The sequence below is a fragment of the Frieseomelitta varia genome, unplaced genomic scaffold (genome assembly GCF_011392965.1).
Source record: "Frieseomelitta varia isolate USP_RPSP 00005682 unplaced genomic scaffold, Fvar_1.2 scaffold_405, whole genome shotgun sequence".
Lineage (NCBI taxonomy): Eukaryota > Metazoa > Arthropoda > Insecta > Hymenoptera > Apidae > Frieseomelitta > Frieseomelitta varia.
Window position 1 is genome coordinate 470,693 of NW_025110152.1, and position 27,666 is coordinate 498,358.

General features: G+C 37.6%; 1 protein-coding gene across 5 annotated transcripts in view; it reads left to right on the top strand.

The window, feature by feature from the left end:
- The first annotated feature begins 24,160 nt into the window (after window positions 1-24,160).
- Window positions 24,161-27,666, top strand: part of LOC122531544 (homeobox protein abdominal-B-like) — a 71,383-nt gene continuing 67,877 nt past the window's right edge. For 4 of the 5 annotated variants that reach the window (XM_043659558.1, XM_043659562.1, XM_043659560.1 and 1 more), the window contains exons 1-2: window positions 24,161-24,298; window positions 24,391-24,483. The gene's annotated coding sequence lies outside the window, so the exon portion shown is untranslated. Of the gene's footprint in view, window positions 24,484-27,666 lie in introns of all 5 variants that reach the window. The other variant, XM_043659559.1, reaches the window with a different exon arrangement.

Genomic DNA, 27,666 nt, shown 5'->3' on the forward strand with positions numbered 1-27,666 from the left:
AGATACTTATGGTAGTGTTATAAAATTTTTCAGTACCTTTTCGAAATATTTACGAGTTATAATGATTTTAAATAATTAGGAATCAGTGGTCATAGTCGAAATGTAATCTAAATCTATTTAGGTATTTATTATTCTTATCGTATACCAGATATATTATCGTAACTCATACATATTATTGAATATCCATAAAATTTATGAGATTATATTTTTTCTTGGTGACCTAATCTTCATTCTGATTATAATATTCGTATTTTAATGTTGAAAGATACTTAACGAATCAGTTCACAGCAAGTTATCGGATAGAATAGAAGAGAATACGCAGATTATAACACGTCTCATAGTACAAAGTATATTTCACGCACCGTTGTATATTCCGAGTCACGAAATAGTCGTATTGTTTGTTTTTCTTCGTTCGACGAATTTCACGAGTGTGGTTTTCACTCTAAGACGGCGCGACGTATGGAAAAAAAGGCAGCAAGACTAACGACGAAGGTTGACCGAAAGGTACGAGCGACGGAGGTTTTAAAGCTGCACCGCGTATTTGTTTGCTAGCCGTGTTAATTCGTCGAACAAATAACCGGCGACGGCCCTCGAACCACGAACGATTCGAAGCCGTTGCAAATGATCAGTTCCTCGCGGGCAATACGTGTAACTGCATTGTGTTTCACCGTTCCGTCGCATCGTTTCGTTTGAATAAAGGCGATTCGACGCTGCTTTATACTAAGTGCAGTGATGTCTCAAGCGAATGTTTCATGTCGAGTACGCTGGTTATTTTCGATGAATTATCGAGGTAGTCTTTCGCTAACCTTTGCCTTTTTGCACTTATCTATTAACCTTTTGCTTTCTACTACGTCGAGTTACACTCGTGGTGTGCAGATAATGTAAAATAGATAAACTGTATTTTTACGAAAGTTCAATTTCCATTTTATTTTTAATTTGCTAATTAATGTGCTGAAGACACATCGTGTAAATGAGATACGGAAGTGGGTATAATATAGGAATACAGGTATAATATAATATAAGGTACAACGAAAAAAAGCCATAAAGCAAGGGATTGATATTCCTTTTTTGTTTCCTTGTTGTTCGTTGCGAATGTAATATCCGCTGGCATCTATAATCTTATCCACAATCTCTAACGAATTGAAGGATTTGCGTCAAACCAGTTCAGTATAAAAATAAGTTTCATATTTTTTCATACGTGCAAAAGTTCATTACTACGAATTAAAATGTTTGCATCAGTAAGAAAGTAAAGTTGGATCGTATAAAAATCATGTTTATTAAAAGGGAAAGAAACGTTACATTGCAAATACAGAAAAGACTGTAAGTTACATGTTCGAGCGTGCGGAATTTCTTTATTACGGAATATTGGTCGACTATGAATTGATGATTGTGAGATGATTTGTTTTCGATTTTCAGATGGTTCGTTTAAAGTATTGGAAATACTTCGATATTTTTAAGGGAAAAAGACCAAGTTTTTCGTAAATATCACAACGTCTCTCAAAAAAAAAGTTTGTTCCGCAAAGAAAACGCGCGCCGCGTGGTTACCAGAATTATGCGAGTCCGTAAATACGATGGAATACGGCTAGAACCGTGGAGAAGAACAAGGAAACAAGTCAATACGTGAGGAATTTTACGATGTCTCGTAGCCGAGCCGGGAACCAACGAAGAAAACTGCCACGCAGCAATAGGGGAACCACGTAAGCACGCTGTTTTTATAATACACGTTAAATAACTTTACGAGGTCCCAAGTATCGTGGCAAATTGATTTCGTAACGACAATCGCGGAATTAATGTACAACACAACGTAAAAGTATCATGATGGCAATTAAGCGAAGCACTTGCTTAACCACTCGCGGCGGGTTCGTCGGTTAGTCCTGCTCCAGAGCGCTCAATGAATGATACGCAAACAGTATTCGATCATTTCAATTCCGTCACGACATTCCACTTGCTATGGCGTCGATATTCGCTTCGTTCGACTTCCTCGAAGACTCGGAGTCACCTCTTCCTGTAAGTTTTACATTAATTGCTTCATGAATTCGACGTTTCGAATATTTGATATAAGTTGCTTTTTCTTTTTTCTCCGAACAAAATTTATGAGGTAAAGTTATGAGATAAAATTTTAATATAAAGTATTTTTATACATCGTCTGTATCATTAGAATTGTGTGAGTAATGTCAGTCCATTTTTTATAATTTCCATGTCGCTTGATGGTTAAAAAGAAGATTTTTGACAATTGATGATAAATTCATTAAAACTAAATAGTACTAGTTCAGTTCGGTATATTAATGTATATTGATTAATAAGTTTGTTGAATTTTTAAATTGCGCTCTCATAAAAATCAGGAGAACTTATAATATTCTTTTAATTTGTATGCTTCAAACATCCGTAGATATTCATTGAGCATAGTTTTGTAATATTTACAATAAAACATCTTATCTTGTAGTATCTATATACGATTATATTAGCTTACTTACTAAAAGATTTTAAAACCGAAATAAATATACACATTTAACAGCGTTAAAGTTATTTGATCTTTTTTTATACGGGAATAGTGAAACATGGTGACGAAAGTGAATCAGAACGATGTTCTTGTCTAACAGAGGAATTTTGCACGCGCGTGCGCTTGTGTATACAACTATTAAGTGCTTACATTTATGCTTCTCATAATTGTCTTCGTTAAATGAAGAGAGTGACTGAGGAATTAGCTTGCCGGTAGTAACCCGACTATTTATTAACATGTGAAACGAGACTCCATAGGACTCGCGAACCAACCAATGTCTGACAGACGAGTTGAACACCTTCTTTGTTCTGTTTTCTTCGGATTTTGTTTGTTCAGGTCATCGCATCGTGGTGAGTGACAATACCGTTCCTTCTCCTCATTATATATAGGAAGTCTCTTTGTTACACAAAGGAAGAAAAATTATCATCATGAGTCTGTTAGATAATTTCTTATTAGAGATAATTTCATTTGTGAAAGAAGACATAGATGCTTCATAACGTTCTTATTAGTTTACTTAGAAAGGGGTTCAGGATGACAGAAATGTTTTCTTTCGCGACAGATCGCGTTAGTTTCTCAGTTTCTCTTCTGCTTCGGATTTCCTTCAGTTTTTTTTCTTTCCTATGAAAGATCTCTTTTCGCCGTTCTTTCATTTTATCCCACTCGAGAAACATCCTGCTTCGGTAACGTTTGTTATTTCGTCAAGGAAAAAACTGACCTGCTGGCCTACATTCCATTCTGTTTTCACTTCCTGCTAGTATAGAAGGATTTTATGAGTTGGAAAAAAAAAGGATCCTTCAACTGTTCAAAACGTCACTTCGTGCTTTTTAGTTTGATACACACATCAAGATAACAAAATGGATTTAATCTTTTGACTTCACATTTACTCCAACTATTCTGAAAAAAGTATAAGATGGAGGAAGTATAAAGAAGAATTAAATTAAAGAGGAAGTATAAACTAAGACTTAAATCACGAATCCAACGATGAAAAAATTAAACGATGAAACTATATACAGAGAAACAACGATGAAAAAATTAAACGATGAAACTATATACAGAGAAACAAGATGCATTCAAAATCTTGTATAAAAAAATGTATAAAAAAATATCTAACTATGTATAAAAAAATGTATAAAAAAATATCTAACTATGTATATGTATATGTATGTATAAAACGAGGAGAGTACTAAGAGAAAACTAAGAATTAAGCAACGATTCTATGCAGTCAAAAAATTTCTTTCATCTCGTCGGTAGAAGAGGCACGACGTTGTCCGCCGGTGAAACATTGACATTCCACGAACGTGGAATGCACGGATAAAGCGTTGAACCTCGCTCAATCCGCAGAAGAAGAAGCGCAAGGCGCGAGGATAGGGGGTTTAAAAAGAGGTAGATTTACTATCAGACAGATTTCATTCCTCGAGGGTTTAGGCTTTCCAAGCAATCCTATTACCAGAGTCAAATGTGATTTAGGATCTTGGCCTTACGCCGCTCACCATGAAACACCATGGGCGTTTCGTATCTCCTCGGGACAGATACCAACCGCGGTGCACTGGAGTTGCTCCAACCAGCCGCCACTATGGGCGTTTTCAGGACCGTAGAAGGGATTAAATTTTCAAAGCGTTCGCCGATTTCATCGTCGGTTCCATTCCAGCTGCGGACGGTATGGAGAACCGGAGCTTTTGAGAAAATGGCGACGCAATGGTTTCCAACATGGAAACCAGTGAAATATGATTTTCGGTTCCTATTTACGAGGGAGATATTATTTATGATTCTGCCTCGTGTCTTAGCTCTAAGGGTCACGTTTCTTGGAGTTAAGCAAGGAACCACGTTGATTTAGATCATTGCTGATTCATAAAAGTCACCAAGTCACCAGGAATCACGGAACTTTTTAATTTCCAATAATTACAATAAAAGAAAGAACACGAATGCCATCTTATTGATAAGATTAATTGTTTCTGGTAAAGATAACAAGATACCAAGATACCAAGTTATCAAAAATCGCTGAATATTTTATTCTTCGATGATCATAATAAAAACGGAGAACGCACAACGTTAAATATCATTGATGAAATGAAACTGATGGAGACTCACCGTGTTTAAAAATGTCTAATAATCGTAATAAGAAACAGAATACTAAGTTTCTCTAATTTACATTACCTGAATGTAATATAAATTGAGGCAAAGTAATTGTCCCCAGTAACCTGGAATGGAAAATGAACGTAGATATGTATATATGTATACACATATACATATATATGTATATCGAAGCGTGGAATCATTCTCGTTACGGCCCTGCTCGCTTCATCTCGTTTCAAGACATGAGACAACTCGATTGCACGAGAATCATCGTGCGTTAGGTACGAGCCTCGCTTATCCGTATTCGCCATACCCGTTATTATGTAGACAATAATGGTCCCCGCATAAATATTCACGCTGGCGATGCCCATAAATGCTACCGCTGTATCATGTTGCTCGTATACCACGATGTAACGACGGCGTGCGTCGACGATCTTCGAAGTGATGTTGCGTGCATCGCATGGACCAGAGATCATGGATCCATCGTTGATCATCAGGATCATCAATCACATCCTCGGGAATAGTATCCGTGCTTGTTGTCGTGTTCTTTATATTATTAATCAAAGACGTACATATCGAAAACTTTTTATATGCAATTTATTAACAATTCTCAGTTACGTACGATCTTACATTTCAATTGAAATTCCTAAATGATAGGGTGAAAAAATGTTCAACGATCGAATAAAGGGTACAATACGTTTCTAATTTCGGATCTTCGTTTCTGTGTCAAGTTACATGCAAATGCTTTCGGAGAAAAAAATTTATTGAACATAGCAGAGAGAGAATCTGGCTGAAATTTATGGGGGATCATTTCGCAGAAATTGTTCACCAACTCCGCGGGTATCTCCCACAAACGATTGGCCAAGATTCCGCAGCCAGTTTTCGCATTTTATCCGATCTTCCACAGGGAATAATCCCTAGACTGATTGTGGAAGCTGGCCCTCGAGCTGGCTCGCCACAGGAACACAGGGAACCGGGATCCACTTACACAATTATCTACTCGCGGGATCTCCTTGACGACCAGTCGCTCATCGTTTTACTGCTCGCTGCTCTCTCACCTCCTTTTTTTTTCAAGTTCGTTTTTGAACTGGCATTTTAACGTCCCGTCCATCTTACTTCTTTGCGCGTGCTTTTTTTCTCCTTTTTCTACCGTTCCCTCTTCTATCACGCTTTTTCCTTAACTTTCTTTGCGTCCGGTATCTAAAAATGCTTACGTATCCTTTATTTCGTTCGGAACGTTCGTATCTGAAGTCGTAACTTTTCCACCCATATTCTAACAATAAGTTCATCTTTTTTTTTATGTTTTAAACTTCGTTCAGAGTCAAAGACTCGAATTTTGAATTTGAACGACTTCGAGAAAGAATGTAACAAGATATTTTGAATCAAATAAATAACAAGTTCACATTGTTCAAAATGTTTCAAATAATACAATTAACCTTTTGCATTCCTATGTCATGCTGCAGATGACAATACAAATTTGTTATAGAACTCGTATGTCATGCTAGAGCTGACAACACTAATTTAGTCTAAAACACGTACGTTACGTTGTAGATGGTAACATTAAATAACTGTGTGGCATTCGGGATCCCACTCAGCAATAGTTTGCCAAGTTTTATTAGTTTATCAGTACAGTTTGTGGTTACGAGCTGTGTACGAAATTTTTTTCTCTTTACTTTAATTCATTTCCTTAAAAATAAATACAAGTTTACAACACCCAATAACATAGAAAATAAATCGAGTGCAAAGGGTTAATCTGAACGTGGCTTTATTAGAATATTCTAAATAGCGACGAAGACATATTTAAATTAGAAACTTATTATCAATAATATTAACAATTGCTTTCGCTAACATGGGAATTTTGAAGGGATATCAAATTGTATAAATTGCAATTCAAAGTTTTCATTCTCCTCCACTCATAAGTTGGCCATTACCTTCGATTTTCACAATTTCAAGATAAAACAGCGGGGCAAGAAAGTTCAAAGCAAAAATTCAATTATGCAGTTCGGTCTGTCGTCTAGTGGGTCATTTTTCAATCTGGTATTTTGAAGTCGTAGATAAGAGGCTTTAAAGATCTTATTCCGTTTAGGGACACCGCGTTCCGTTCTAGTAGAACGAGCATTAAAACCAAGTGACACACCCGACAAAAGCGATTCGTGGTTCTCGATGGGAAACTGGTTTCGAATTATTTGTAATGGCGACTGGAACCAAGTAGAGAGAGAGAGAGAGAGAGAGAGAGAGAGAGAGAGAGAGAGAGAGAGAGAGAGAGAGAGAGAGAGAGAGAGAGTGGGATTTCAACTTTTTCACTATTCTTTTGTCCCTCTCATCCCATGGGAGTGGCGAACTATTTTACCGGTAAAAGCCACTTTGTCGACCACGTTCCTCTCTCCCTGCTCTTTCATTTTTTTCTTTTAAACTTCAAAAGTGGCGGCGGGAAGACACACATGGCCTTCGTGGGTCCTTTTCTCAGGAACGATTTACTTTGAAATATTTATACGTTTTTATGATCGAATATGTCACGGATACTCGAGTTCCTCCGAATGCTCAAACACATTGGCATTCCCTCTTTTGTTTCGGTGAAAAAGAATATTTGATTTGAGAAATAATCATTCATGATATAAGGTTCTCGAAATCGTGATACCCTAAAAACAAAAAGAAGACAAACATTATTTCATTTAAGGCTGAGTTCGAAAATTTGCCAAGTACATATATACAAATGGTATAATATAAAATTTATATAAAAATATCATGTCGCATTATCATCGAATCACTGTAGGATATTTCTTTTTTTTTATTACTTAGCAATGAGTGCAAGAGAGATCAGTTAAATACGAAAAGAAACTTAGCGCTTATGCTTACATCGCGAGATCTTTTGATCTGTTTCTCAAAATCTTGACTCTGCTTCTCAGCTTCTCAGAATGTGAAAGGATAAAAAAGTTAGACAAAAAAAAGTTTCCCAACGTTGAGCTGCTATTGACAAGCCGTATTCGAAAGCGAGTGAAACTATCTCGACCGCCGAGAAAATTTCAAACAACTGACAAAAAGAAACGAGGAAACGCTTCGAGCGTTTCAACCTTTGATACTACAAAGCAAGAAAAAAAAAAAAAAAAAAAAGGGAAGCTTTTCACTGACCGACCAGAACGTAATCCCTACCAATAAACTAATTAAGGTCATCGGAAACCTTTCGACTACCTACTTTACTGCTGAATACGGATGTCTTGTAATATTTCCGGGTTAGCCTAAAAAATCGCATCCTTTGTGTTTGTACAAATATCTCTTCAGAAGCTACCGAAAATTGGTTGTCCATTTTAGATATACAGACTGACTGTATAGATGTAATAAAATATATAGTCGCATTTAAAGTTCAAAATTTTTTATCATTAATTCACATAGTTTTTTTTCGAGAATGTAAATTTTTGCGACTCTCATAAAAAATGCTTTCGGCAAAGATAGAAAACGATTTTTTCTCAGTATGTTAAATATGACTGAATAAAGTCTCGTTCGTAAGATTCCTTTTGGGGCGAAATTAACTTTTTCGTTCATTTATTTGAGAAACAAGAAGATTATAATTACCTATAACTTTAATCCTCAAATCAAATTCAAATTTCAATGTAAGCAAAGACATCACGTCACGAATAATATATTTATTTATTAAAAGAATCGTCAAGTTTCTCTTAAGATCCTGCTTTCAATTTTTGTGCAGCAGTGTATATTATCCCCAATATAGAATATAGAACGGAAGAACGACAGAGAATGTAGCAAAAAAATAGAAACTCGAGTGAAAACGAGGTGAAATCGGGGACCGGTGGCTTCGACGACGGGTTGATTATTTCGTTGGGTGAGAAAGGGTAGCCAGTCGTTTGCACGCAGCGCGGAGTAGCGAATCGCCGGTCTGACACGAAAATCGGCGAAACTCGTATATCGGTTGTGTGAAAATAATCGGTTGTGTGTCGGGCGTCAAACGTCATCGTCATCGTCGTCAGAATGATGGGCAGCAACGACTAAGTGAGACATCAACGAGAAATGATAGTCGTCCTGGGAAACGTAGCTAGGTGTGGACGTACGTGGAAGATCCAGAAGAGTGGTGCGTTTAAAAGGATTTACGACGACAACAAAAATAATCGTTTAACAGGAAGAGAGGGAGAAAGAGAGGCGTCCAGTGCTGGATGACCGGTCGAACGGTCACCGAGTGTCTATTGCCCATCAAATGGCCAGTTGAACGAGCACGCTTCGGTCGGATCGACTTCCGTGAAACAATACTCGGATTGTCATTACGTTAGTGATTTAAAGGGTTGTTCGCCGTGTTCGTTATTCAGAGATCTTTGGACGTCCCAATTTTTTTATTCGATGGATGTTAGGATGAAACATTAAGGTTTATTAGACGTTGCTTATGGGTTTTTCTTAAAATAAAAGTGTCGATAAGGAAAGTTTCGTAGGTTTACACGTAGATGATACAGCATTTTCCGCAGTCTTCTTCTTGAACGAATGTGATATGTTAAGATACTAGGATAGGCCTTAGTAAACTTTTGTGTCCATAGATTTATATATTCACAGTTTTATTTATCTGCAGTTCATTCATTCACAAAATTATTTATCGGAGGGAATTTCAAGGTAAATTTTGAAAAAAATACGTGTATGTTAAAATTACAATTTTCTTTTATATTTTAATTTTAATTTTGTTGTCTTCAAAGTTCTCCTCTTTTCTCGAAAATCATTTGGATCGTTGTTTCTTCCTGTTGAATAAAACATTCCATTTTTTTCTATACGTTTCATCCCCGGTAGAACGATAAAAATCGATCGCGAGCAAACAGTCGAACGGCACAGGGCGAACGTAACTGCGATGGTAAAATATTCCGGAACGCGGACGAGCAATCATGATCGTCGTTTCCTCGATTTTGCGATCTCCGTATTCGACACGGAAGAATCACCCACGATGGAATGCAACGACAAGACGTAAGCATCAACGACGAGGTATCCAAGGGGTTGAATTGCCGCAACATTTCCTGAAGTACTGTCCACGATTCTCTCTTGGCAATCTTCGTTTTAACAGTCGGGGCCACGTAGCCTCGAGATAGCACTCTAAAAGGGCTGTTCCATATCGGAAAGTTGCGTTCTCGCGGTGTAAAAGAATATATTGTTACGCTTGATTTGATGCGATTTAAAAGTCATTTAACGCGGTCATTCGTGGATTCTTACCACGATTTTTAACACGTCAACACGTCACATTCCGCGGAACCTACAAAATCTAGAAATTTGTCGTCTCACGATGTTTGAAATATTACCTTATAAACACTAACAACGTTTCGGAAGTTTCATTCCTGTTTAAGATTGACATGGATAATTGCATTATAAACTAACGTATAATGTTTTTAAGAAGACGCGTTACCTTTGTTGTTCAAGATTAGTTTGATCAATGTTAGGTTTCTGACAAATGTAACAATTTACTTTTAGAACCAATTTGAGATTAAAGTTTCTTCTTTTGTAGAATTACAGAATTTTGTGAAATTATAGAAAGCTACTAAATTAAAGACGTAGTCGATGAAAAATTATTAAATCCTTAAAGGTTCTTTTAAATATCATAATATTATTAATAACTACAATGTTAAAAAGTAAAAGTCTCATAACGTATATTAATTAGGAGAGATTACAAACGAACTTTGTAGTTTTTAACGGGTTAAAGTAGCATGTTTCTTACAGTGTAAAAAAGAATTGGTAAAACAGTTACTTATCTATTTCAACGATGTTACATTTTATTTCGCAAAGATTCGATCAAAAGTATGGAATATAGGACAGATATAGCTGATTCCCGTGGTGCAATCTTTCCATCAGTTTTAATACACAACGATATTAATAAACTGCCTAAACGGGAAATATCGCATAGCCAACAGACCAAAATTTACGAGAGGAAATAGAAGTTATGAAGCAATCCTTATTAAAACGTACGTGGTTCTAGTTTGCGTGTGCGTTCCTAATCCTCTGTTCGTGAGTTAGCTTTTCCTCTTCCAGTCTCGCCTTCTTTTACTGCCTCCAGTCGTTGCCGCCCTTGATAATACAAATCCCACCCCTGCGATGGGATTGTTAGGGCAAACCTTTCATCTCTTATTTCGAGACAACTGAAACTTAGTCTTAACTAGAACCGAACTCCTCTTTGGAGGAATGCACGATGATTTCTTTCAAAATAAAATATTTTATTAAATTTTAATTTTAATGGAGTTTATAAAAAATTTTCAATTTTATAGAAACTTATAGAATATAATCGTTATATCACTTTTTATAATCGTTATATCACTAGCGTTCATCGTGAAATTTCTACAGTTTAGGAAATTATTTTCGCTTGAATTTCTCATTCCCTTTTGAATAGGCAGCTCAACGTCATTTATTTTTATCAATGTACCTTCGCTTCATTACGAAGTTAATTTCGACGATCTTTGTAATAAATATTAATTAAAGATTCCCTCGTTCGCGAGGGAAGAATCCGAGGTACAATCTTTCCCTTGAATTGGAAAGCGGATATCGCTGGATACATCTGCCGGGCCTAATTGGTGTGTCAGTCATCCCCTATCGTGACGGCAAAGTGTCCAAAGAGGGACGAAAAAGGAACGTGGCCAGAGTTATAACTATAAAACCGAGCGTCAAGCATAATAAACCCGACTCGTTAATGGTATCGCTAATAGAATCATTCCGTTCGTTCCGTATGAAATAGGTCCTCGAGTAGGGAGCGTCGTCTTCGCCTTATCTTCCGCTTCGTTCCTCCTTCGTTTTCTTGATAAGATGAGAGCTACTTCGCTACGGAATTTCGCCGACAAATACGAGTTTTCGAATACTTCTTTTGGCTCTTTCTCTTTTCTTTACTTACGCTAGAGAGACTTGGAAAGATTTGGAAATACACAAGTACGTTCACGTTCTAAATAAACTGTTGTTCTACTTGATAGCGATGTATAGACTTTTATGGATTTTGAGAGAGCACGAAGCCAGGGAAATAAATAACAACTAGTACATAGCGCCTGTAATCTGTTACCAAGGCAACCGATCATCGAGTTATTTGAGCAAGAAATAAGAAAAATAAAAGGGAAACGTAAAGCAATATCGGCAGCGCAACCACGAAACCGGCGGTAACCGAAGAGGATAGATACTCTTAAGGTGCAAAGGGAGTACAAAGGATGGAAGGAGCACAAAGAAGGAAAGTTGCAACTTGCGGCCATTCGCTGTCGGTGGTTAAGTGTTATTATAAGTGTGGTGATCTGTACGAACGACCGCGATGTGGCCCCTTTCTCGGGAGAGGAACGCGTAGACGGCCTCTCTCTGCTCGTATACTCGGCAATGATTTTACGTTTACGCTCTGGCTATCTACACTGGCAACATTCTGAAAACGCTGATGGCAGGAGGAAGTCGAAAAGGGAGGTTCAAAGAACGAAGGAGAGAAAGACAGATTTGGACATGAGCTGCTTGCGGCGAAATAGGGAGCGAAGAAGAAAAAAGAAGAAGAAGAAGAAACGGATGTGGGATGGGGATGAAAGAGAAAACCGGGAAGGAGAAGAAGTGGTGGCGGGTGCGAGCTGGAAGACAGAAGAAGGCTTTATTTTACTTTAATGGCGCCGTAAGCTGGGCAACGCGAGCCAAGTCTTCGTTTCGTCCGAAACTACGTTCGTCATTCAGACTCCTCGGTTTGACATGACTACACCTCGGATTCCGTCTCATCCCTTATTCATGAGAGATTCTTCTTATCGTTTCTCGCCGCTCTTGCGCTACTTTTCCTTTATTCGGAGGCAAACCTCACGGGGATTGGATTCGAGATTACTCTAGTTGCGCAGATTATTGCGCCTTTTATTACCGAGATTAGAGGAGAATCGTGATGCATGTCTTGATGGATACTTGCATTGCGTCTCGCAGTTTCCTTTTGTGGCTGTTAAGTTGTTTTTTGGGTGTGTGTAAAAATTAATTTGTTTGTGTGGAGGTGGGCTAGAGAGCAAATCAAATTTTTAACTCACACAAATAATACTGATATAACTTGGAATAAATGGATGATAGTTCAGATAATGTTGGAAATTTATATGACTGTGAAATTTTCTTGCAGTAGATAAATAAACTTATCAGAAGTCAATTCTTCTGAGAAATTGAACATTAATCCATTCAGAACCAACATTAACGCAACATTTTATTTGCAATTTATATCGCTAATCAATTAACGTGTCAATTTATATTATCAAATTTCTTTAAGTGTTAGATCTATGAAAGAAAATTTGAAGAATTCGCTTAATACTTTCTCATCATTTGTCTTTTAATCTAGACTCTACAATTTCCTAAAATCTAAAGAAATTGTTACGTGACTCTTAAGGATCTAATTACATTTCTATGTAAAAGTGAAATTTACTAAAGAATGGAACTAATTAATTTTGATGTTTGATCTGCAAGATTTATTCAAACGTTTTTGACAAGTTATCAATTGATGACCAACTCCATTCAATAGAAAAAAATCATTTGAAGAAATATCTGTGTTTTTCGTTAGCCTGCATGTCGGAGTCTTGATACGATCGTTACGTCGTTTATCGTTTTATTTAGTACATGTAAACGTTCCGCCGTGTTCGAGCGAGCTCTTTGTCCTCACATTGGCGCTCAGCGGAGGCGAGTATACGAGATTTTCAATTAATGTTACTTTATGGGACGGGTCGAGCTGAACCGTGTCTTCCTCGATTTTTGTCGCATTCGTTTTCTACCGGGTCGCGTCGTTGGAGGGAATAAGGAAATATAGCCAACTCGTGGAGATAACTAAGATGACCATGAATAAGGCTGACTGACACGAGGCTATCCGAGGGCGGACTCGATCCACGTCGTTCGTGAGCAGAAACAAAAATGATTCTGAAAGCTACGCCAACGAGAGACCATTGGGGGATAAGAAGAAATACAACAGTGCTGTTAAAAGAACATCGTACTGTATAGCACGTCTCACGGAGCGATAAACGTAATTTTCACCAGGATCCACACATGAAAGATTAAATTGATTACCGAGCTCAGGTTCGCTGTAACGATCGCATCGTTTTTTGACTGTCGCGTGTTAATTGGTGGTTCTTCGAGCTTTTCGCTAATTTCTTTTTGCCTTCACATTTGGCAAGATGAAGTTGTTTGAACCTCGTTTTTAATACTTCTTTCTATAATACGATATTTTATTTCTTTTTTTTTACTCTTTACTTATTACTGACACGCAGATATTTTGTAATTCGTATGTTTGAAGATGTACTTCATTGTTCATTATTTTATTCGGAAAATCACTCCGAAAATTCGAAGATAATAGTGAATCAAGAGAGATTTGGAATTCAATATTCGTTGAGATAAAATAATATTTCATGAATTATTAGCTATTTCGTCCAACGGACGAGCTGTTTATATAGTGAGTTCTCCGCAGATCAGGATTATGCAACGACGTTGATTATTTTTCCAGTTTCCCGGGCGTCGCATACCAATATCAGCCGCCGATTCGGCTCGGAGCACTTTGAGTTTCAGTAAGCGGTAGTTTATGAGATCTTAAACAAGCTATGAAAAAGGTATACCGCGAAGACGGCTCGGCCGTGGAATATAGTCCCGCGTTTGTGATAAACCATACGTTATTATCATGCGAATTACCACAGTTCCTTTGATTATGATCACGAAGAAATCAATTCCGTAGTTTTTGCTAATAATAACATCTAGCGATATCACTTTTTTTTTTAGTATCACCTTTCACAGTCTGTTGTGAACGTCATTTTTCTTTCGACGGTATTTATCGCGCTAAAAGATGAATGATTTCTTCACAACGTGTAGACAAATATTACAAGAGTAACTACATTACGCACACAACAACACCCAATGCAGAAATAATTAACAGCAACTGCTTAAGTCGTTACGTAATTACGTCGTTGATTCTCACTACTGTTTTAATAATGTCTGGTAAAATGAAGAATTTCGATATTTCAATATTTTGGAAATTTTAAAAAACGATAGAGACGGATATTTGGTAATAATAAATAGAATTTACCTTGTCCGAATCTCCACGATGTATTACCAAAACAGAAACTTTTAATTCTTGATAATTGGTGAATCATCATCGAATATTAAGATAAAAATAGAAGTTTAGACAAAGCTGGCTGTACTAGACAGACAATATAATATTCATTCATAACGTTACTGAATATTAAAACCATTTCCCCGAGAAAAACAAATAGAAAATGGAATATTATAGCGCTTTTTGCCCGTAGTCTTCGTATGCAATTGTTCATTAACAGAAAGAATCACCGTGATCCGTCCATTGTTTCACCCACATGAGAGTTGGTAAGTCCAAGCACGCTGGGTAGCTCGGCTGTACCATCGAGTATCCCTCTGGTAGGGGTTGACGTGTCGTTATTTATGCTTCGCGTCTCTCAATCCAGCCTCCGACGACAGGCACAACGGCATAAATTCCCCCGGTTCTCTTACTCTCTCTCTTTCTCCTCGCCATCATTGGCTGTTGTTCCGCTGGTTCTCCGTGTTTCTGGCCTCCGATACACAACCTCGCGGACTCTCACCCCTTAGTTCTCCTCCCTCTGGCTGGTTTCCCCATGGTCGTATCCGGCCATGCTGGTGTTAAACAGAGACACAGCGAAGGCGCGAGTGAAACAGAGAGAGGCGAACAGCAGGGAAGCGAACGCAAAATCGACCCAACTTCAGCCAACCTCCGCTCCCGACCACAACGACCTCGTGGAACTGCAACGCCCTGGTGCTGGTTCACCCTGAACGTTTCTTCGCGAGCCTCGTCTCTATCTACCTGCCGGGAATTTATAGCGAGCGTCACACGAGTCACGATGTCGATCTGCGCAATATTAATAAATCGAAATCGGTCGAGGGTGGCAGCATGTGCATTCACGGTAGAGGGGAATATTCCGCGGTAGTTGAGGTGAAATTTTCGTTTAACTGCTCGCTCGAGCGTTCCTCTTTATATTGGGTGTGAATGATATTCGAGTTTGTACCGACCAGGACGATAAAAAGATTTACACGTCGATTTATGGCGGCAAGTCCGCGGGCCTGGAATTATCGTCGCTCATTAACCCATTAATGCCGCCATTTCGTGTTGGAGAGTATACAGGAAAAGAAAAAGAAATATTCGTCCAGAGTAACGTTTTTCTTTCGTTGTCTTCTCCACATTTTTACTCTAAATGGTCTGATCCTCGAGTGTTAACTTTGATTCAACTCTGCTATGGTCTTCGAGTCTTTTTTTTTTTTTTGGTCCCATGATGAAATTCTTATTCTCTTTAACGTCATACATTTCGCAAAGATCATGTATCAAAGTTATTAAGAATATGCTTGTTTCTGTCACCATAGCAGTTAGCTCTGTATCGGAAGCATCGTTTGATAAAAATTTCCCAGAGAGAATATTCAAACGAAAGCTGTTATTTCTTCTTCTGTCTTGGTTCTGTTATCTCTTCTTCTGGAAGCTGTCATTTCTTCAATTCAATTCTTCACGGGAAAGATGAAACCGAATGGGGTGTCGGCATCTCACCCTCGTGACCTTTCCCTTCGACGTTATCTCGCTGTCTTGTTTCTATAGTTCGCTAATTAAACGGGCGTAGTAAATACCGGGTTGATGAACGGTCTGACAAGATTCAATACGGAAATTGCTCGAATTCCCATCGTTGATAGGAACGGCACGGTTCGACGAAGAAAAGAGAAATCGAAATGGCGAATACGATGGCTCTATGAACTCGCTGGGAAATAGTAAAAACAAGGATACGATGCCAATTGCGAACGAGATAACTCTTTTATGCTTCCTCGAGATTTTAGTTGCGGTGAAGTTTTTACTTTGACCGAGTTGAAGTTTTTACGTTTCGTGACCGCGACGTGCTGAATTTTCCTCTGCGACGGTAGAATCGAATTTCACTTATTTTCGATCGCTCAACTGATCTTGCTAAATACTTCGTCTGAAATAACAAGGAAATTAACTCCTGAACGATCGTGCTCGATTTTCGTGCATTGTAATATTTTGAACTGTTTACTTTAACCATTGCATTCAACTCCTTATAACCAGACTTTTATATAGGGGAAAAAGTAACTTTAATTTGGGAAGAATATCTTATGTTTGAATATTTTCAAGTTACGATGCTGATACTCAAAACGGAAGAGTTTTTGTTACATTCCTAATTTTATTTCAACAAACATATTTCCTACACTATTAAAAATATCCTCGGAATATCTGACAAAGGTTAAATCATTGTGAGAAAGGGATGTTGTATTGCAGGAGGATAATATATGGTAGGATAAAGTACGCGGTTACGTCGGAAAAGAGGGTCGATGACCGCGAAATTGAAAAAGTTTACAAACTGAAACACCAAGAGTGTGAGCATCGGCAGGAGGCGATCATCGAGCTCTGTAATTTACGTTCATAAAATCCCAGGAAAGTTTGAGCGAAGCCTGTCAAAGCGAATACCATTGGTCGGTCGTGAATTTATTTTCATTTAGTTACAAGAAAATTGCACGCCACGTCTGTACCTTGCGTATCCCTTTTCGTGCGCTTGAAACGTGTCTATCGATACCTGCTTCAGCGTTGCAAAAATCTCCCTCTCTCTTTCTCTCTTTGTTCGAAACATTTATTATCGAAGAAACTTAAAAAAAATCCTTTAAATATCAAGAAATTGTCTTCTTCAAAAAATTCTCTGAATTCTCTCTTGTCCAGGTTGCTAAAATTCGAACTAGTTTTCAGAGGCATTTGTTTAATCGAATCGAAGCGTGGAGGAGAAAGAGGCACGAAGCGAAACGCGATATCGGAGGGTTGATATTCGAAACGGGCCTGCATGACGCACACAACGCACACAGGATCACGATGGAGCGACGGTGGTGGAAATAGAGGCAGGATGGCATCGCCGCGAGAGGGGTGACAGAGGAGGTTTAGGGCGGACGTCCATCAAGTGACGAGGTGGGCGAGAAATGGGGGACGGAATGAATTTGCGCCGTGACAGCCGCGCAAGGGTGCAACGACGCCGACGCAGGGTCCACGGAAACCCGGAACCGCGGCCGGGATGCTCGTAGCCCATTTTCACTCGATTCGAGAGATGAAGACACTTTTACTTACGCTCCATCACTTGTTCCGAACCTATCGCCGCCTGTCCTCGGTAATATCATAAATACTGATTACTTGCCATAAGTTCTCGTGTCGTTGTGTCCCGTTGTTCGGAAGGATCGTTCACGCTTCGAATTCATCCGGCGAAATCCCGCGATCGTCGTATTCTGCTGTTTGAAGGGTAAGTGTCCGAATATATTCGTTGTTGAGTGTTTGTCCTCATATCTGTGATATTTGGTAACTTGAAAGGTTTTTGAGCCAAAAGTTTGAATAGGTATTTGTATTTTGTATACTTGGTGTAATATAGTTCATTAATTTAGTAGTTATTTTAACTACTAAAAAGAAAGATGTTTCCTGTATACAATGTGCTAAAATATTCTAGACGAGGAAATCACTTTTCACATCAAAAGAATACTTCTACTTATATTGGGAGATATATGCATATGTGATTTATATTTTATAAACATGTACTCAGACTTTTGGTAGTGTAAATGAATGAACGCGAATGATAATTTATATAAACGGAATTTTCCTGCATTAATATTGTACTGCACTGATATTTTACTTAATTATAATTACTTAAATTATAATTTAAAAAATTGTTACACACTGCAATAAATTATAAATTAGTGTGTAATAAGCAATGCAAAGCATTTGACGATGCAGAACAATTGAAGTAAAGTTTCAGTTCACGATTACATACAGAGGAAAAGATATTTCTTTACAGACCGTGGAATTTTTTAAAACATAGCTGCAGCTAACCGTCGGCATCCGTTATAGTAGTCATTGAAGTAGTGTCGAATACTTTACAGAATTAAAATTAAGATCGCAAGAATATAATCCTTTGGACTGGTTGATCTCAATTCAACGTTTGGAATTCTCAGGCTTATTATTTTTATTTTTCACCCTATGGAGGTGAGTCAGTCTGACGACGTGTCACGAGTATGTTCTCATTCAATCGAAATTTATATCACAGTAAAGGGAAATTTATTTGCTGCTAAATTTGCATTAAACGTTTATGCGATGTTTTTAACAAAGATTGCTTCAATCAATTTTTTTTTTACAAGCAGCCGCCAGCTGTTTTAAAATATAGTTTTTAGGAGAGTCGTAACTTCATTGTTTTTTATGAATATTTAGTATACTCTGATCGACACCTTTACTTATCTAGTAAATTAGATTTATTTATCTGTGAGAGATTAATGCCATTTAAGACGTTGAATGGACTGTAAAGTTTAAAATGCTTATAAAATAAGTAGATGCTCGAATATCCTCGATATTCAGCATCGTTTTCTGGTACCAAATGCTTCGTAACCACAGGTTAACGGGTCAAATATCGTAACTCGATTTAACTACATGCATCCATAATGCTGAGTTTCGCACGTAAAGTAAGTCTACTAAACGTTGTTACCTCTACGAATGTGTTTCTAAACTACTATGGAAATGTAGCTGTTAAATAGTCGTGTTTCTATTATACCAATGCAATTGAATAGATATCTCGAGTTGAACATTGAATCTGAATGTCTATATTTATTTATAATAATAGATTATAAATAATATTTAATATCCATTTCCTTGGTGAAACGATTGATGTCGGAGTAAATTGTACAATAATACAACCGTAAGACAATGCGTTTCCAATGATATCATTGTCCCTTCAAAGAAATATTTCACAGTTTCACAAGCTTAAAATAAAATCTCGAAAAATTCGGATTATCTCTTCGTTCGTTGAGTAACAGTAACATTTTCATTGTAAATATATAAGCTACAGTTGTTGGCACGTTTTTCCTCAAAAAGTGAGTCGTTTCGGTGAGGATTCCTGACCCGATTTCACTTTTCGTTTTCGACCACAATTTTTTCAGCCAGTTTTTCTACAAAGGCGGAAGCGCTAGTACGATGAAAGGCTTGTCGAAATTTCCTCAAGGCCGTTCTTATTCTCTTGTCTTGAATCTTGGTTTTCTTCGAGAATGTTCGTTTCCGGCAACAATCCAACCGCAATTCTTTTCTCTAGGTAGCTAGAAATCCGTTCGGTTTTGCCACCGGTTCAGGAACAGTGTAATGTAATGTCTCGAGGGTACGAGCTATTCAGAGAAACCCTGAGACAACATAAAACATCCAAAGGCCACAGTGATTACGCATCTTCATAAATTAAGAAAGTAGCAAAGTAGTGATGTTACAAACTAGTTTTCTAGTAAAATTTAAACCTGAAACTGGATTAACAGAGACATCTTTTCTAAAAAGCTTAGTCGATGAATTTAGCTTTGAATTGTCAACTCTAATGATAGTAAATATTTCCAAAAGACGAAGTAAATGTCAGAGACACTAAACATTTGTTACTGTATTTTCCAATACACCAAATCGATTGTTAAAGTATTTCGAACAACATAACGCAAAAGCAACGTAACGTTGAAAAATACTTCGTAACATGACACAATATGTGAACAAAGATGTGTGGCACGTGCTCATTATGGCAGGCATTCGGCGTCAGGTGAGCGACAACTTTGAATAGCAGGTGCGAGAGATTGGAGCGCTACAAAGGCCATGTGTTTTTCATTCGACGTAAATAGGCTCGCGTGTGACGGCAATAATGAAGTTGCGCGGTTATGTTAATTGAGAAGTTAAATAGAAATAGGCGCATAAGCGCGTTCCTTCGCGAGTTTCGTTACTATCTCCGTCGGCACGGTTAATGTTCCTTCGGTTACACGCGATAAGTTACGCTCGCCAAATGATAGTCAACCGCTTTAAATCAACCCGTTTATATTTCATATACCACGATCGGCACCCAGAGCTTTCGTTCGTGATGTTCTTAACTCTTGCAGAGCAATATCAAAAAAAAAAAAATTGAAATATGGAAAACCTAGTTTCTCCGAGTGCTAATATGATAATTTTTCAAAAATTCTGTCACATGTTTCGATTATATGTCTGTTAGAGTAGATATCTATAGTTCTAAATCGTTTGCTGAATTTCAATCTCTACAATGGTCTTTGGAAGAATATAACGAGAACCATCACAAATTTTGTACTTCAATAAAGCATATTTCAGTTTTATCGTTGTTAAAAAAAGGTAACATGACAGATTACAAACTATTTCATGAATGATAATAAAAATATTGAATGTTTAGGTCAAGGATGATTAAGAATAGTTATATCGCCGCCAGTATGTAGGTAAATATATCTAGTTTAGTTCGGTAATAGTTGAAGTACCTATGCAAATATCTATATAAAATATTGAAGCCTGACGATTAATATCATGTAGACGCGATGCTTGATATGAAGTAGATAAATATTTGATAATTTATAGACATCTAGATATATGTTAAAGAATATATATCGAGTTACATTAGATGCTCGTTCTGCAAGATATAATTGCAAAGATTTTGCAGCACAGATCGTGATCGCGCGTTCGAACATGATGGCAGTGCGTCTAGAAAAGATCTCTTGTCGTTGCCCCGACACGAAATATTTGACGTGGTGTTTAATAGATCGTAAAGATCGTTTAAGTATCACGATAAATATAACAACTCTTGCTGTTTGTTTCACGCTTGACCGTCCCGGTGCGCGATGTCGAGTGATCTAGCTAACTGATGAATCAGGTCATCGTTTTCGTAAAAAGTGTGTCTACGCTGCGATTAATCGTTTCTTACTTCTAAGTGAAATCTTATCTGTCGCGAGATAATTTAAGACAGGCTTACATACATCGATAGAAATCCCCTCATCTATTCCATCATCTTGCTATTTATTAACTACTTTCGGTAACTCTCGAATCATAACTCTCTCTGTAGCTATTAAAGCTTTTTCCATTAGTTATTGGAAAAAGTTTCTCGCGATTCAGCAGAAATTTCAATATTTTCTGTGAGATATGACTCCAATTAGGACAAACTCTTTCTCAACGAAACACAATTTAATAATTGGTAAAATAATTTTCCGATTAAGCATAAATTCGAATATTTTCTTCCAACTTCTATGAAATATAATTCGAATTCACGTGAAAATGTGGTGAATTTCGTTCTTCGAAGTCGTTTACTGCCCACTTGGAAACGCACAACGATGGCTAGTTATAAATTACAATATACAGGCGAGGTTGTGCACGCATATTTCGCGTTTCGTGCACGCATGCTTGCTTTTGGCGAGCAACATAAAGGGGAAAGAGGGAATGCAAGTTGGATCCGAGGCTTTGGCTGGCTCAGAGAGATCGATTCGGTATACGAAGTAACCTTCGCGGCCTTCTTTCTTGCATCACCATTTCCCCTTCTCTTTCCTCGAATATCCCTTTTTCTTCTTCTTTTTTGTCCTCTGGGCGATCAACAACGTGGCATTTGCTTTTTCTCTGTTTTTTTTCTTCTTTTTTGACCGCTCCAATGTTTTTCTTCAACAGATTGGAGCTTTTTCGGAAGAATTTTAACGATCGACGATGTACTGGAATGTTTATTTATTCTTTCCAAACGTGCCGTGGTAACGTGTAAACTTTTATTTTGGACATAATCGTTGGAGAAGTTTATGTATGGTTGTGAATTTAACAGGATTTTGACTTGTTATTTTATTAGAAGTCAATAGAGCCAGTAAAAATTTAGATTTTGTGATGCGTATAATGGCAGAATTAAGAGTTTCAAATAAAATAGAGTGTTGGTGAAAGTTATTGAAGTAGTTGTAATCGATATTACTGTTTCTAAAAAGGTAGATATACCTACCTAAATATTTCGAATGTTGCACTTGCAATCATAGATTCAGCTTCTTACTGTTATGTATTTTTAGATCAAAATGGACCAGTAGGTCAAAGACTGTAAAAGAAAATAAAGTCGAACACTCTAAATATCCAACGATTACGTACTATTCGAGGAGTCATAATATCTAATTGCGGTAGATTTATAAAAAGATTTCGGTACGTAAGAGCGATGCGTGTAAGTGTATGACTCTTTCATACTTCGTATGCTCAACTGGATACGTAGGCGCGACCCGTGACATGAGACGCAACTCTCGCTCGTATTTTATTTCAAATGTCAAACCCCCTTGCGAGCTCGAACTCTGCGTGAGAGCATTCATTCTGCTTGTACGTTGAGAAAGGAAAAAGCGGCACTGGTATCGGCGATGACGTGAATAATAAAACCAGTGGAATGGAGAATCAAGACATTCCTCCTAATACGATTAATTTAACATTAAAAATAATACGCGATGAGAAAACGTGCATCCGAAAATAGTTTGCCGCATTTCTGCGCCGATCAACTTTAATCGTAAAATGCTCAAAGATTTATTAAGAAGGATTTATTTGTTAGGAAGAGTTTCAAGTTTTAGATGTTTTAGATAGCATGGAAGTAGAAATAGAATTATGGATTTCTTTTTTATTCGTTAACCGAGGACATAAATATCCACCCTGGACGAAAGTCGATTCTAGAGAAACCACACCCTGTGGGTTAGACATTTGCGTCGCATTCGGTTGGGGTTGGGTCGACGCTGTAAGTCCAACCTCGACGTAGCTGGGAAACAGGTTTAACTTTTTTAAAATTAGTCGAGCGTGGAAAAAGTCGCTATCCCAATTATAAGCGTTCCTGAAGAGGGTCCATGGGATCTAGAATTTTAATGGATGCTTAAGGGACGTCCATGTTAAAAATATATGTAACAGAGTATTAATGTCTTTATTTAACGTTAGCATGTAAATATTCCTACTTTTTTCTCTCCTTGAAATTCCAACATTCTAACAATCTTTAAATAAATTTTTTTTTGATCATTTACTTTTCTACATAATAGAATCGATTGTTAAGATTATCTACCAGGAGTGTTAAGACTACTTAGTCTTTTTAATTATAGAATCTTCTAAAAATCAATACTCGATACATTTATTAACCTTCAATTTCATTCTTAAGATGAGCAACGAAAATCAATATTCTTCAATCTTCTTTCCGTACACCCGCTATACAAGTCGAACAGTGATCGGAGATATCGTTGGTGGGGTGGATTCCGGCTGATCCAAGAAACCGAATAGCAGTGATGGAGAGAAACGTAACGCAAATGGTGGGGATTGGTATTCGAAGTTGTTCATCGGTTGTTCGGTCGTAGAGGTGGGGAGACTCGTTCCTACAGGATATCGCGTACAAATATGGAATGGAGGGGAAAGTTTGGTATGGTGGGGCGTAGAATCTGCGCGACTGAACAACTGGTTCAGTGCGCGGTACGTCCCATCCAGAAACCATGAGTACCGTTTCATCAACGTGGTCCATTGTTATGCGTTCGAAAAGTAACAGCGGAGTACATTGTTGGCGACACGCAGTCGCGCACCTCTTCCTTTTGTGATTCACGTTTTCGTAGACGAAATTCACGCGTGCCAACACCTCTGACAAATTTCTATTTCTCCCGCGTCGATCCGCCGACGATAGTTTGAAAACACTCACGGCTCTGACACCGCGACTTCGATACTCCTCTTTCTCCTCCTTTTCTCATCTTTCTTTCTCTTCCTCTCTTTGCCACGTTATTTTTTTTTTTTTTTTTTTTTTTTGTTCTGTCACGTCTTTGATTATCGGCCATATGCCCTTGTCGACGAAAACCAAGTGTCCGATAATCTTCGTTCGTTCTTTCGAGTGACGGCAAGTGATAACGGTATGGAGAACGTAGTTGGACGATAACAGGACATTTAAGACAGTTCACCGTGTAATGTAGGTTTACGAAGCAGATAACGCGCAGGTTTGGTCTCTTCGTCGATTGGTTTTTTTTTTTCTTTTCTTTTCGGGGAATGGTCGGGACAGAAGTGTGAGTGAGAAACACATTGTTTGCAGTGATACGTCGGTCTCGCTGCGACCTCCTTGGGATATTGACGTTCGACTGTTTGTCACGTGGTTCGATGGTTCGTCCAGCAACTCAAGGCTGAGGTAATCATTCCAAAATAGTAACTCTGTCTTTAAAATATGAAACGTACATTTAAACACTTTGTATGCCTTTGTATGCTTGAAATTAACCAAATCTTCGCAGAATAGACTCACCTACGTACAGACTAGAATTTTTCTTGTAAGTTCACTGTACAGATAGGTATAAACATTCTTACGTAGATAGTGATTTTCTCTCACGCTTATTCCGCGGTAAGAGCAAACGGATAGCGATGTTGTTTCACACTCGAGGTGTCAATGTGGAAACAATAAGTTGCCGTGCAAGACCGCCGCGAAGAACTGGTCAGACTGGTGACAAATGTCTAGAGGACGATCTCGCCAGGTTGCTGCTCCGCGTGTACGTGCCACGTGTCTCTCTTTCATCGCATGTAATCGTATTATTAACGGATTCACTGTTGATAATTTCGACGAAGGTGCGAATTCTAACGCCAACACCGCCGGATGTGACCGCGTGCGGCTAGCAAGTAAGAAAATTGACCGATCCCAGGCATCGCGCGTCGCTGCACCTCTGCGTTAGACTTTCTCATCGGAGTGTTTGTTCTAACAATTAGGCAACAGATCCGGAGATAGGATAGAGTCACTGTGTAAACCGCCGTCGTCGAATCTCTACACATAACGGAACGTGCTTTTTCCTCGATTGTCATAACATCTCTCATCCGTCGAAAAGCGCCAACTTTTCGATGATTTTTCGCGATATCAAGTCGATTTCTCGATTTCTTTCAGTCGTTTTATTGTGGAAGAAACATTTTCTTTATTATTTAGTTTACTTATCCTTCATTTGTTTATTGTATCCTTCATTTCTCGATATTTCCAAGAATAGAGTTAACGAGTTAGCGTTGTTTCCGCGACTTCTAATTTTCCATTTGAAATATTTTTTATCGGGTATTTTTTAGTGCTATTGGCAACGGACAGTCGCGCTACCTATTCCAATAAAGCGAAAATGATCGTTAACTACGGAGTAAATTAGGTGTACGACGGTATAACGTTGATGAATACGAGCACGCAACACTATCGGGTTGTATAATTATGTCTCATATAGTAGGTAATACCTACAACTACCAGTGATGAAACGAAACACGTTCTCAAGTTTCGTAAAGTGTATCTTGCATTTAGATGTTACTTTCATTGTGGAAACTCGAGCAAAGTTAAACTTCTGTTTTTCCAATTGTACTTTCATTTTTTTTTTTTTTTATAGGTAATTCTTAATCTTCCACAAGTTCTTCTAATCATCGAAATAATTTCACTGATATTTTATTTTCAAGTTCAAAGTTCTAATTTAGTAATTAAACTGTGGTATAAATATTTAAAGAACGAACCGAATCTCTATTCATGTTCCATTTCTTTAAATCTGTCTACAAAAATATAAATTGTTTTAACTTTCGTTGAATTTCAAATATAGATCTGTTATTCTATTAATAATGTTCCGAAATATAATATAATCTAATGCAGAAGTTATGAATCATAACGCTTTGGTTCAACGATGTCAATTGAAATGCATTGTGTAAATAGACTGCCAATCATCGATGAATTCTATCATTGATTTATAACCAAGCAGTCTACTCGGCCTTCGATAACAGTTAATCGATGTAAACTGAAAAATGTTATCTCTTAAATTTGAATTATCATATCATAATTATCATATTGATAATTTCACATGACGACAAGCTCTTTCTCTCTACATATCTCAAAAAAGCATTATTTACTTACCTTAATTTTTCTCTTCTTTTCTCGAGCGTCGATAGATTTGACCGATCGCTTGCACAATCCAAGTGGATGTGTTTCGTGACGGAAATTATCTTCGATCGTTCCGCACCAGACTGTCTGGTGCGTCAGCTTTGCTTCATTTCTACGACTAGACGTCTGAAGATAATTTGTTTCTTTCTCGAGCACTAGTGCATTTTAAAATGCCTGAATTATATTTTAAAGTTTGTTAATTGGGAATATTGACGGTGATATCGAGAATCATTAAAATTAGGAATAGGAATTTTTTAACGCAAGATTTTGAGATAATTTTTCTGAGGTTTTGATTGGACGATATTTGATTGCGAGTAGATATACTTATTTTGGCACAGGAAGAACATTGTTAATCTTTTAAAGAGGCTATGAAAATGATGATTCTTTCATTTCCGTCCTGTCCAAATAGTCTAAACTATCTTTTGACATTGGACCTCTTAATTATTGTAGGAAACCGGCATTCTTTCTCATAACAGACCTACCACTGGGACCAGAGTGTATCTAATTAAGCTTTCAGTTAAATGGTTAAACGAAACTGAACTTGATGTCCATTTCACACTATACAAGGTCGAATATTTTTATCTATTTATTTTACAATTCCCTGCTTTTAGATAGATAACTTAAAAAAATTGGTTTGTTTCGTGGACCATATCCTGTTCCTTTTATTTATTTTATTACATACTTGTGTGTGACATAAAAGACACAACATATACTCGTCATACGTAATAAAATAAGTGGAAAAAAAAAGATAATCTTTCCAAGTTGAATGATAATGAATTGCTTATATTTGCTTTCAATTTCTTAATTTAAAAAATCCGCATCAATAACGCGACTAGGACCGGTTCACGCGAACCTTCTACTTATCAGAGAGAAAACAAATAAGTCTAATTTAAATGTGTTCCTAGCTCATTAACGGGATTGAAACCTACTCTGTAGGAACGGTTTATACGACGGTGTAACAAAGATATCAAAACGATTTGTTTATTTGCACATTTTTCCGACATTAAGTGGTAAAATGATTTGTGTACGCAAGCGGCGCACGCGACCGCGCGTTACGCCGGCTGGTTTGGTAATATATTTGTAGCTTCAATCTCCTATAGGGTCATTCGTGAGGATTTAAAGTCAATAATCTCGTTACAACTCACTACCGTTCACTTTTAAGAGAACAGTATACATAACTTGGTGGTAAGAGACACGATAAACCTTAAGTGTCGGTTTGCACGGTAATTCCTTCGTCCGTAACCATTATGAATGGTCGTTATCACATTACCTATTGACCTTATGAACAGGTGAACGATGATTCTTGTTTCTCGTCTCGCGAAACTCGAGTATCGCATAAATGAAACTACGTTCCGTTTGGGGATCGTGTCAATTTTTCATTTTTTAAACGATGAATCTCTTTTCTTGATACGATTTTAAACGTAATGTGTGATT